Below are 11,473 nucleotides of genomic sequence, written 5' to 3'. Positions count from 1 at the left end.
CTTGACTGAGGACAGCACGTAAAATAACATTTTAGAACACTTTTCATAAAATGCAGTAATCAGAGACGTAGTCCTCATTTGCAAAGTTCTTGAAAACATTCATTTTGTCCAATGTTTCCTTCTTTTTGTAGGAATTTATAGGATGTTATATAGGAGAAATACAATAATAAGGCACACTCTGGAATATAATGGGCTTGTAGATCCTCTACTGAGTTGTGTGAGAATAGCATATTAAGAAAAGCCATGCATGTCATACATCTCCCCCTCACTGTAAAACACTGTTTTTAGATTTTAGTGCAGCCAAAACAATTTATCTTTCTAATTAAAAAAAAAAAAAAGTATCTAATTTAACTAAACTTATTCAGGAAGAACGTGTTCTGAGTTCCTGAAATCAGATTGCTACACCAGAGACCTGAAATACCTGAGAGCGGGGAAACAGAGGTGAGAGCACTGGCTCCCTAACACTGGGGCAGGCCAAGATTTTAAGGGAGCTTAAAATCTGAAGAGCAAAAAGTGGCAGAAGCTAACGAGCTTCGCTGAGCCAAACTAAGTCATTTAAAGTCATTTAGCTCCTCTGTCTGGGGATGTCAAGGCTGCCATGCAATACAGATCGTCAGACGACACACTGAAGCGGTCTGGTGCTCTGTACAATCTGATGCACTGAGCTTTTCAACAGGAGAAATTCACTTGTGCTGTCACTTGGGTCCAACCTGAATGCTCTGGATGCACGCATTTGTTAGCGCTCCCACAAGGTTTGTTTCCCTGAAGGCAGTGGGACTGGCTGGGACTGGCTCTCATGTCACAGTTTCAAAAATAGATTTAAACGTTACAAAATGCCACCTTTTCCTGGAAAGTCAATACCACGCACCCAGTGAGCCCAGGGGCATGCGCTGTACCCTCAGCACGTGGCCCACAGCCTGTGCCCGCCTCTCCTCCCAGCACCAACCGCAGCTGAGCTGCACAGCTGACCTCAGCTTTTGTGTCACCTGTAGTGCAAAAAGAGGGTTCTCAGCAGCTTTGCTCCTGTGCTACGACAGAACTGCTTTCATTTCATGTAGCGAAACCACCTCAGATGTGTGAAACCGCTTTGCCTTATCATACGTCATGCTAAAAGTTTCTCAGCAGTTTAGGACGTGGAGCAGAAAAGTGGCATAAAGTAAATATCTAGGATGTATCTAGGACTGTAAGATTTCACTTTTAGCAGCCATCAAATAAAGAATAATTTTAGGTTTTGGCTTTTGAGCCTACTCCTAGAAAATATGAAATCATGCCCATTTTGTTGTGATTCACTTTTTTAAAGTGAAAAATACAACAGGACAGAGTCTGAAAATGGCATTTACTTGGAATCATACATGTATTGCAGTGAGACAGCTGCAATGAACAGCTTTTCCTAGCAGGGCTGGCTCCAGATATTGCACACTTGAAACAAGCTAAATCCCACCATTAAGAGGTTTAGCTCTGCTGTGATTGTCAAAATCTGTCTATCACAATGCCTATTTCTCCTGTACTCAGAATTAACAATGGAAGTACTTTTTGACAGGCTAAATGAGATTTGGGACACTTAACAAGAGTTGGCTCAAAACTGCTACCTCTAGAAATATAAAATGGCAGTATTGTTGACACTGTATGACAAATTATATGTTCCTTAATACACTATGTCACTCCATTCAGTTTTATAATTGGCACTGACTATGGCTGAAACCCGATCCAAAGCATACAGAACTAACTGGCGCTTGCTTTGTCCCTCTTAGTATTTTCTAGACTACAGAACTTCATAAATATTTACTCAACAGGGTGGCATACTATTTTTTCCCATGAAATATATGTGCCCATATCCATAATTATGTGATTAGTTTTTTTCTGTCAGATGGCTGGCTAGCTGTGCACAGCCAGCTTAGACTGCAAGAGATGGGTAACTACCTTAAGAATTCAAACAAAGAAAAATCTCTCTATAAAGATTACTGTGCCCACTGACTTCTGCCAACTTCATTAAAACTACTGGAGAAGCAGGGGTTATTACTCAGCCTATATTGCTCAGAAGAAAGGCTTTCAAGGAATCACTGTTCCAACACTGTCAGCATTAACTCTATTCTATATTCACAACTCTATTCATTACCCTCACGGGCCTCTTCCCATGATTTTGTCCAATTTCTCTTGGAATTATTCCGTTTTCTTGGTCTTTATAGCACTCTGCATCCTAACAGCGTATACACCTGGGGCTCCTTACTTTTTGCACTGTGTTTATTCCATATTTGCTGGCCTCTTGATTATGATTTTGCAAACCACTCTTAGGTCCATTCTCATGTCACTTAGAGGACTCAGCTTAATCTCTTCCAGCACAGATACACTTCTGTAGTGCCTGCCCCTGCCTCCCTTTCTCCAGTTCTGTGTCAAGCTCCAGAGGGGAAGATGCACTCCAGGAGCTCATGTGCTGCAGGAAGAATGCAAGGACAAGAAGCAAAGTGCCAGAAGAACATAAATTCCCATGGATGTTGCAGAAATCAAAAGTCAGGACCTTCTTGGTCCCTCCCTCCAAACAAATCCACATCTGGACACAAATGATTCACTAATCCTATCATAAAAGAGCATCTCAGACCCATGCTGTAGTATAAGCTCCATCTGCATTCACAGTAATGTAATAACTCACAAGTGACTCAGATTTACAACAGATAAGCAGTGATGTAATGCTGGTGTGAGAGAAGAATTATACCCTCGTATGTACATACACATGAGCGAATATATATGTAAATACATATATATCAAAACCATATATGTTTCTCAAAGAACACTGTAAACTTCTCAAATAGCCTCTCAGTAGCAAAATAAAAGCAAACACCTTACACATTTCTGGAACACTAAAATGCCATTTCCTTCTGAAGAGAAGAAATTCAGACTATAATTGGCTTTATTTTCTCCAGAGCTGGTTAGAGTCGTTGCACAGATTTTCAGAAGCCTTGGAAGCACAGACCTCTTGCTGGCACACCCACTAGAATCTCTGCTCACAGGTTCATGCTTGGATATGAACTTTAGGACCACTTCCAAGGATTTTTAACTGGGCACAAGGATGTGCCAAACAAGTGAAACTTATTACAGACTCAAGCTCCTGGCATGAGAACTATTTGAAACGGGGAAAACCAGCTCTGTTTATGATTTACAAAGAACAGAAACAGTATTCTGGTTTCATTTTGGTTTCAGATATTTTCAGGAATTAGAACTATGCATATACACCTTGCCTCTGAATGATACCGGCCTTGTTAACAGGACTGAGAGCTCTAATATTTGCCAAATGTCATTTTCTGTGTGCTTATTTTCTCAAGTCTTCCTCATGCGATTATTTTACAACTAACACTTGCTACTACTCTCAAATCTGGCAACATTTTGGAGCGCAGCGTGCAACCATCACCTGAGAGCCACCAGTAGCGTTCAGATTCAATCACCTGGTACTCAGTGCAGGGCAACTCCTCACACACAAAAGGACACGTGGAAGGTTTCTGAGCTTTGCTGAATGTTCATCTCAATCCTTCAGCCAACCTGGGCCACCACTGTCTTTTTTTCTTTTATCATAACCACTGGGGCTGCTGGGTAACTGGAACAATTAGGGTGATTAATTGCATGTTTGCAGTAAAAACATAATACTGGGAAGGGTTACATTACAGGCTAAATATTTTCAGAAAGCTCCATCAGCTGGTAGACATAACAAATGCGATCAGTCCAATGCAACATGAAGCTGTGCATGTTGTGCAAACTGGTTTGCTCTGGAACTCAAATCTCCTTAAAAGAGGCCAAAGTGTTTAAAAAAATAAACTAAGTCGGAGTGCATAGGGGGAAAAGAAATATTGACATGTGAGGCCACTGTACTTCTAACATAAAGAAATACTGTTTTCCCTTTGGTCCTTTTATTGTCTAAGTAGAAAGTGCAAGGCATAGGAGAAAGCACACCAGACCAAGTGCACAAGTGAAGTAATGGGTTCCATTGAAAGGAAAATCAAAAAAGCACACAGCGGGATACCTACAATACTGACACATTGCTTAGTGACAGCAAGAAGGCAAGCTGACCTGTCTGCCACTGCCACTGCAACTTTAAAGATTTTGGAGAGGGATGTCAAACCCCAGAACAGAAGATAGTCCCACTGGAAGTTTCATTTATTGAACCCTTACTTAAAGATCTGGGCTTTCATCTTCTACTCATCACTAAGCTGTTGAAATGCTGCAACCACAGCCTCTTTCTGGATGCTGTGAACCCGCTTGGTCTCCACAGATCCACTTTAACTGAGGGGAACATGAGTACTTACTCAGATACATGTTCCAAAGGACAAACTGGAGTCAAGAACCAACATGCCTACACCTGCTCTTAAAGATGTGCCACTGCCAATGTGTGGCTGATAACAAAATTCCGTGTGAGGGTGTGGATCACTTGCATTTCTCACAACCAAGCCAATCACAACTCAGCTATCTCAATGTTGTCATCTGGCCACAATCCTGTCACAACTCAGCTATCTCGATGTTGTCATCTGGCCACAATCCTGTCTTCTAAAGAAAATGATAGCTGCCAATATTGTGTGATAAGCTCAGATGTGCTCTGCAGAAGTGTCAGAAATCTCTCATCAGAGCATGTCAGCCTGCACTGAGTTGGGTGGACTGCTTTTAGTTCAGGAGCCACAGCTCTTGGAAGCCCAGGGACGTCTGCTCCACACTCTGCCCTGGGGCACCTCGGTCCAAAACACTTCATCCTGTTCAGCATTCTCATCAGTTGTGTCTAACATTCTGCTGAGTCTTCGCCAAGCTATTCAGTGAGGTGTACTACAACATTTCGACATAAATAAAAGGCTAGCTTCTTATATTGCTCACACTACCACAGAAGTGCTTCGTTACAGGGAGAAAGAAGTGAACAGCGAAAGGTTTTATGTTCTATTTGCATGACTGGAGACTTTGTGCTTTTACACAAGCAGTGGGTCAGAGGGCAGGAACACCCTGTTTTCCTTCCAGCACGAAACTGATGTTTATTAGATGAGTGTTTTGTTCTATTCGTTTTAAGTTGATTACATTTTAACTCAGTTCAACAATGCTGGAAAAGCTGACAATATTCCAGAGCCTTTAATCAATGACAACATGATGGAAAAAACGTTTCAAGTTTTAAATAAGAGTATATTGCAACCCTAGTTTGCTCTTTATGTCAGTAGGTCTTTTTTATTCCAGTCACTGCCAAGTGTTCATGTCTGCACTGCAGAAATCTCTGCTAAACTTCTCTCTTTAGTTGAGAGAAGTCTTCTCACACGCCAGTGTTCCCCGCAGCTTTTATTGAAGAAACTGCTTTTTATTTTTAACTGTGAAGTGTCTGTCAGGCTCATTAAAAAGGTAAGAATTTGATAGTTTATGAGACTAGGTGGTATGAATGTGTAAAGGAGGTGTGGGGCCAGAGAAGAGTGTCAGGTTGAAAGAGCTGCTGTCCTTGCATCAACCACATCCATGTATGTTCAGTGTTTAGAAGTCCATCCTCTCTTTTGTTAGTCTTCTCAGTGAAGCACAGTAATTAGCTTTGAATTTGCTTCCTTCAACTACAGGTTGTTACTTCTAAACACAAGCAGAATTGTTCCTACTGGGGAAGAAGCATCCTTCTCCAGCTCACACCAAACTTTGCATTCAAATATCCAGTTTGCCATGGTCATACTAACTACAAACAAATAATCTGATCACTGAAGAAAAGACAGAGAGCTGAGAGTCCATTTCAATTACACAGTGACTGTACAAAAAAAAAAAAAAAAAAAAGTTTCCATTGTCCTCTAGATTATTATCATTATCAGGAGAAAGCATAAGCTTGCTTAAATCAAAGTCCAGAAAAATTAATTAACCCCTACTTCAGTAAGAACTTATAGACACTATAGAATCCTAAAATAGTGAATAAAACAGGCTACTTGATATTGTTCACATATGCAAGAAAAATAAACCACCTATGGGAAAAAAATACACCTTATTTTCCTAGTCAGGACATTAAAACCAGCTTCAATTAGCTTATGTTAACTCGGGCAGTTCATACAGTCTTACCTTTGAGAAAAGTCACTTCTGGTGCTAGAAATTTGCTGGTCTCTTCACTTCAGTCACTGCTCAGAATGAAAGCAGTCAGATTATCCCGTCTAAAAGTCTGTTCATTCTACCTGCTGAAACTTTGCAATGCATTGAGGTTGTGGTTTCGAGCTTCTTTACCACCACAAACAGAATTCCAGTGAGCATCTTGCTTTGATGGCTCAGACTCCAAGTTAAGTAAAATACTTGCACAACAGAGCTAGAGAAGTAACCCCACATCCAAACACTCATGTTAATCAAAGCACTGGAGGAAGCCTTCAAGCACAGAAAGAGATTTAATCTACTTCTTGGCTTGATATAAAATGGAGAGCTGTGCTGTCGTAATTCGGTGTCTTCTCATGTAAGATGTAGCTCACTTGCACTCAAGTCAGACACTTCTGACTGCATCAGTTCTGCATGTGTCCTCTAGTGACTCCGTCCTGCTCCTACTGAGAACCTCAACATTATCATACATGTGTGCTTTCTGTTTCCAACGAGGAATCTGCTTCAGAATTTTCATCAGAAAAGCATTCCTGGAATATTCTAACTAAACCTCATACACTCTTCTCTGTAGAGAAGACTTAGCATTTTGCATTCTGGACTGCATGCTGATTTTCTTCCACAAAATGAACACCGCTCTATGGTTCAAAGCCTGTGTTCTGACCATAGTTCAATACATAATTTTATTTACATTTTTCAGAGTTAGTATGTGCTTTTATTGCCTCTAATTGCATGTCCCTTTGAAAAGAACGAAATGCAGGGGATGAAATGCTTGCCCAAGTTAACTCCAACCAACAAGTCACTTTCTTTGAATGTCTCCGATTTCTTAGTCAAATTTGTATTTCTAAATTATGGCTCTGAGTTTGATCAAATGGAAAAGCAGCTGTATTTGAAGGGAGAAAAAGTTCATCTCGAATTGACAAAGTCCATATTCTAGAACTGCTGTGCTGGAAACTATCAGAGTAAGACGAACATTTAGAAAATTATGCCTGGCTTTGCTTAGCAGGTGTGAGGCACAAAGCCATCCTGATTCCATCTCAACCACTGCATCACCCTGCTGCCCAAATCACCACCAACAAGCTTATTTAACATGAACTAGAAATCTACTAAAAAGCTGTATGATGTAACTCTGTAATGATCACTAGTCACATTGGCAAGCTTAAGCTTAGAGGTTACAAGCTAGAAACAGTATAAAAATACTAAAAAAAATTAATCTTTTCCCTTCAGTTACAGAAATAAGTTTATTTCTTCATACAAAAGTGTCAGTAATTCTAGCAACCTGCCCCGCTGGTTAGCAGTCTTCTGAGTTTCACTTTTGAACGTGTGTCTGGCTCCAATTTATAGGAGGGAGATGGGGTTCTTTTAATATCTGTATACCCGGAGATTAAGAAACAACGGTTCATATGATGTTCCGACCAGTTTATTACAAAACCTAATCAGGGAGACAGGGAAGGGAAGGAGGGCGATAGAAAAGATGGAAAAGAAGGAGTTGCGTAAAGCAGGGAGGGTCACCAGCAGGATCCAGCAGCGTCCTGCTGCACGGCATTTGAAGGTCCAAGGAAGACACAGCGGGGGGGCGAGGAGCAGCAGCGTGGCCGGCCTTGGGCAGCAAGCAGGCAGTGGAGGAAGTCACGGAGCCAAGCCTTGAGGAAGCAGCAGCGCTCAGGCATCAGGCACAGGAGAGTCCGACAGCATGCAGGAGTCACCTCACGAGGAATCTGATCGTCAGGAATCCCTCTGTTCTGCTTCACGAGGAATCTGTTGCCAGAAACCTGTCCTCATGGTTTTCGATTCCCCTTTTATCCTCCTTGTTCGCCTGCCTATGTGACAAGGATGGGCCTTGAGCAAGAGTCATTGAGCACCCCCTGAGATGGCCACCATCCTGAGACAGGTCCACACAGAGGAGCACTTCTCAGCTATTGAGCTGCAGCTCATCTTGCTCTGGTTGCCCCTGGCCTTGTTTATCTGCATCCCCGAGACAAAGGATTTCACACTCCTTGTTCGGGACTTGCCGGGACTTGAACAAGTCCATCTGTGTCCCCAGCAAGATTTGAGACACAGACGTTAACAGTATGATCTCTTACAATGTGGAAACAGGTGTAAGCAAAAGAAATCAGCGCAGCTCCAAGAAACAGCGTCAAGTTTTCATTTGGTCGGATGCAGGCTTCCTCCGGCCTTAAATCTCAGACTGAGCGCCAGGTGTCGCCTCTTGCCGCACAGCGCGCGCGAGGCCGCAGCGGTCGGCCGTGGCCGCCGCCTCAGGTAGGGCCGCTACCTCAGCTCTCGCCCCGCAGGCGGCGCTCGTCAGCCCCCCATAGCGAAGGGCCGAGCCCGCCCGCCCCCCCGCAAAGCCCGGCGTTCACCGAACGGCGCTGTGCTCGTGCCGGGGATGGCGGAGTGCGAACGAGGGGAGAAGCAACCACGCGAGCAAACTCGGTCCCTGGCTTTCGTGGCACTGCGCTTCTGGATAGGTTCTGCTTTTCAGCAGCAGTAAAATTTCCCTGCTCCTCGGCTTTTGAAACGTGTGGAGTGAAGAAAAACACAACCCAACCCATTGAGGACAGTGCTCAGCAAGTCATGCAAGAGTTCGGGATCTGGCAGACTCCTGCTCAGGACTAGGAACTTCTGCTGGAAAAGGAGCGTGTGTAGGCTTGCTGTACAAGTAGGCGCCTGTACAACGGTATGCAAACACTGTGCATCTGCAGTTCTCACAAGAGAGCACGCTGCATCGAGCTGGGAGCAGAAGTACTGGTGAAGAATAAGCTGCAGAATTTGTGTGTTCAAGTCTGGTTGCATTAAGCTCACAAGGAAATCAATATATGCTGAAAGAACTTGGCAGGCAGTAGAGTCCTGCAGTTAGTTACACCTGACATACATTCTCCTCAGAAATTTTATGCAATCTCACTTTATTTATACATCTGTATGAATGACATAAGATGGCAAGTAACAGACGTATTCCAATCATTTGTTCATCACATTGTTGATTTTAAAGCCCCTTGAAGTTTTCCAGGTAGTGCCTTACGGAAGCAGCTGGTGCGCTGTGTGAAGTGGCAAACGAGCTGGAAGTGGATGAGGAGCATCTCAGCTTCCTTGCTCATTGCTCCTTCTTCGTTTGGCACTGGCAGTTGCTCTTCTCCTGGAGGATCATCACGTATCTGTCCATTAAGAGAAGCAGGGACTTCATCTCACAGAGCTCGTCGTAATAATGCGTGGCTTCCCCTTGCGAGATGTCTGTTCCCGTGGAAGCTGAGTCCATTTGTCCCGTTCCCTGGAAGTGAACACAGCATGAGCAGAGAGAAAGGGAAGCAGGCTCCTTTGGCAGGGAATTATCGTGCAGGGCTCGGCTTCCTCTGGAGGTAGGCCAGCCTCACAGGACCGCTCAGTGCAGCACATGGGGCTCACAGCACCTCCAAGCCCCACGTTGCATAGGGGCTCCCAGTTACATAGGGTTGACAGATCTGCGAATGAGCGAGTCCCTCTGGGGGAGGTAGTGGACTTTCTGGGGTCTGCTTTCCTTGGAAGCCTTCACGGACCAGGTCTGTGTGGCTCCCTGCTCCCACCAGCAGCCCCCTTCCCGTGCAGTGCACCTCAATCGCTCACCTGTTCCTGAGGTCTTCTTACTTTTCTCCAGAGGCTGCGGGCAATGCTCAGCAGGCAGAGAATGCAGACATCTGTCAGGCAGTGAGTAACGAGCCAGGTTTTCCCCGCTTGGGCCAGGTAGTCCCAAAGGAGGCCCGGAGGGTAGGGCAAGCTGAGGGCCTTCAGCTTGGTGTACAAGGTCTGCTGCTTCGGGCCCTGCGTTACGCCAGCCTTGCTGACCCTGGAGCGGATCCACGTGAGGCAGGGGAACACACCAAGCCTACAGGGGCAGCTGGAGTGCTGGTGCTCGGGGACGACTGGCAGCTGCTCCTCAGGAAGGACCATCTTCTTGACCCTTTCCCAGATCCACGTTGGGTACGTTGAAAGGCCAGGCTGGAAGGGCCCCTTGAAAGCCTTCTGCTCCATGCGCAGGGGCTGCTGCTTCGGGCTCTGCGTTCCGCCAGCCCTGCTGACCCCATATTGCAGCCATGTGGGGCAGGAAGAAAGGCCTAGCCAACAGGGCCCATTCGAAGCCTGTTCAGCAGCGATTACAGGCTGCTGCTTCTTCTCGGGAAGGACCATGTTGATGACCCTTTCCCAGATCTGAATGCGGTACATTGAAAGTCCCGACCAGAAGGGCCCCACAAAGGCCTTCTGCTCCGTGCCCAGGGGCTGCTGCTTCTGGTCCTCTGTAAAGATCGCTCTTCCGAACATGAAGCTGCCCCATCCGTGGCAGGGCCAAAGGCCACGCCAACAGGGCCAGCTGGAGGCCTGGCACTGGGTGTCAACGGTCAGCTGCTCCTCAGGAAGGACCAGCTTTTTGTACGTGTCCCAGGCACAGCCAAGAGAGCTGGAACGGCCAAAGCCATCCCAGATAAATGAAACTATGGCCAGAGCCACAATCAGGGTGGGAGTCAGGGTGAGTTTCATCCTGTTCTCTCCCAAGGAACAATCCAACACACAAAGTGGCTGCTACCTTGAGCGGAGCTCCAGAGGTAACCACCAGTACAGAGCGGCTGCCCTGCGTATCTGAGCTGGGGGAGGCTGCCAGCGTGACTGTGCCAAGACTGATGTCATGCCGGCTTTGTGATGTCACAGAGGAGACTGTGACAGAGCTGGGGAGGACTTGGAAGCCTGCTGGCACTGCTGCTGTCCCCAGCTCAGGACGTTCTGCGCAGCAGGATAGTGGGCCCAAACCCCTCATGTTTTGGGCACTGCCCTGCACTTGTCAGCAAGAAGGAGCCGTGGCCAGAGCCACATCCAGGCTCCTTTCAACGCTGGCTCCATTGGGGAAACTGTGACACAACTTGCATCCAAAAGCCTTTGGGGGCAGAGCGGAAACCCCACCCTTGAGAGGAAAGCCAAAAGTTGAACAGTTGTTAAGGTTGTGTGATGTTTTTTGTTGTCGGTATTCCACATCTTAACATCACGTAAAACTGTGTGAGCGAAAGAGTTAACGTTCTGGTTCCCTGGACTGCCTTTTCTGGGCATTTTGGGTTCTCGGAGAGGAGGGAAGGAGCAGCATTCCCGGAGGACTTTGTGTGCAGAGGAGGAAGGGTGGAGCTGCTGGCAGGATGCAGCCGCTCTCCCTCTGGCTGTTTTGCTCTTTGGGTTCGCCGCGGAGAAAAGCACGTGGTTCCAAACCTGCAGTCTTCTAGCGTAAGACCTCGTGTTTGCACGCTCTTTTCTCCCTGATTTGCTTGATTTTGTCGGATTTAGTAAATCACCGTTCCTCCTGAGATTGTTGCCGTGGTTTTTTTCAGTCCCACCTGCTATCTCCCTACCCTTGCCCCCCTCCCCTTCTCCCGGAGCGCACGGCCTGCAAGTGCCTTGC

Source organism: Centrocercus urophasianus, unplaced genomic scaffold (genome assembly GCF_019232065.1).
Source record: "Centrocercus urophasianus isolate 14NV4802_14NV808 unplaced genomic scaffold, USGS_Curo_1.0 seq_18, whole genome shotgun sequence".
NCBI classification, from domain to species: Eukaryota; Metazoa; Chordata; class Aves; order Galliformes; family Phasianidae; genus Centrocercus; species Centrocercus urophasianus.
The sequence above is the reverse complement of the archived record's forward strand: the minus strand, read 5'-3'. Positions refer to the sequence as shown.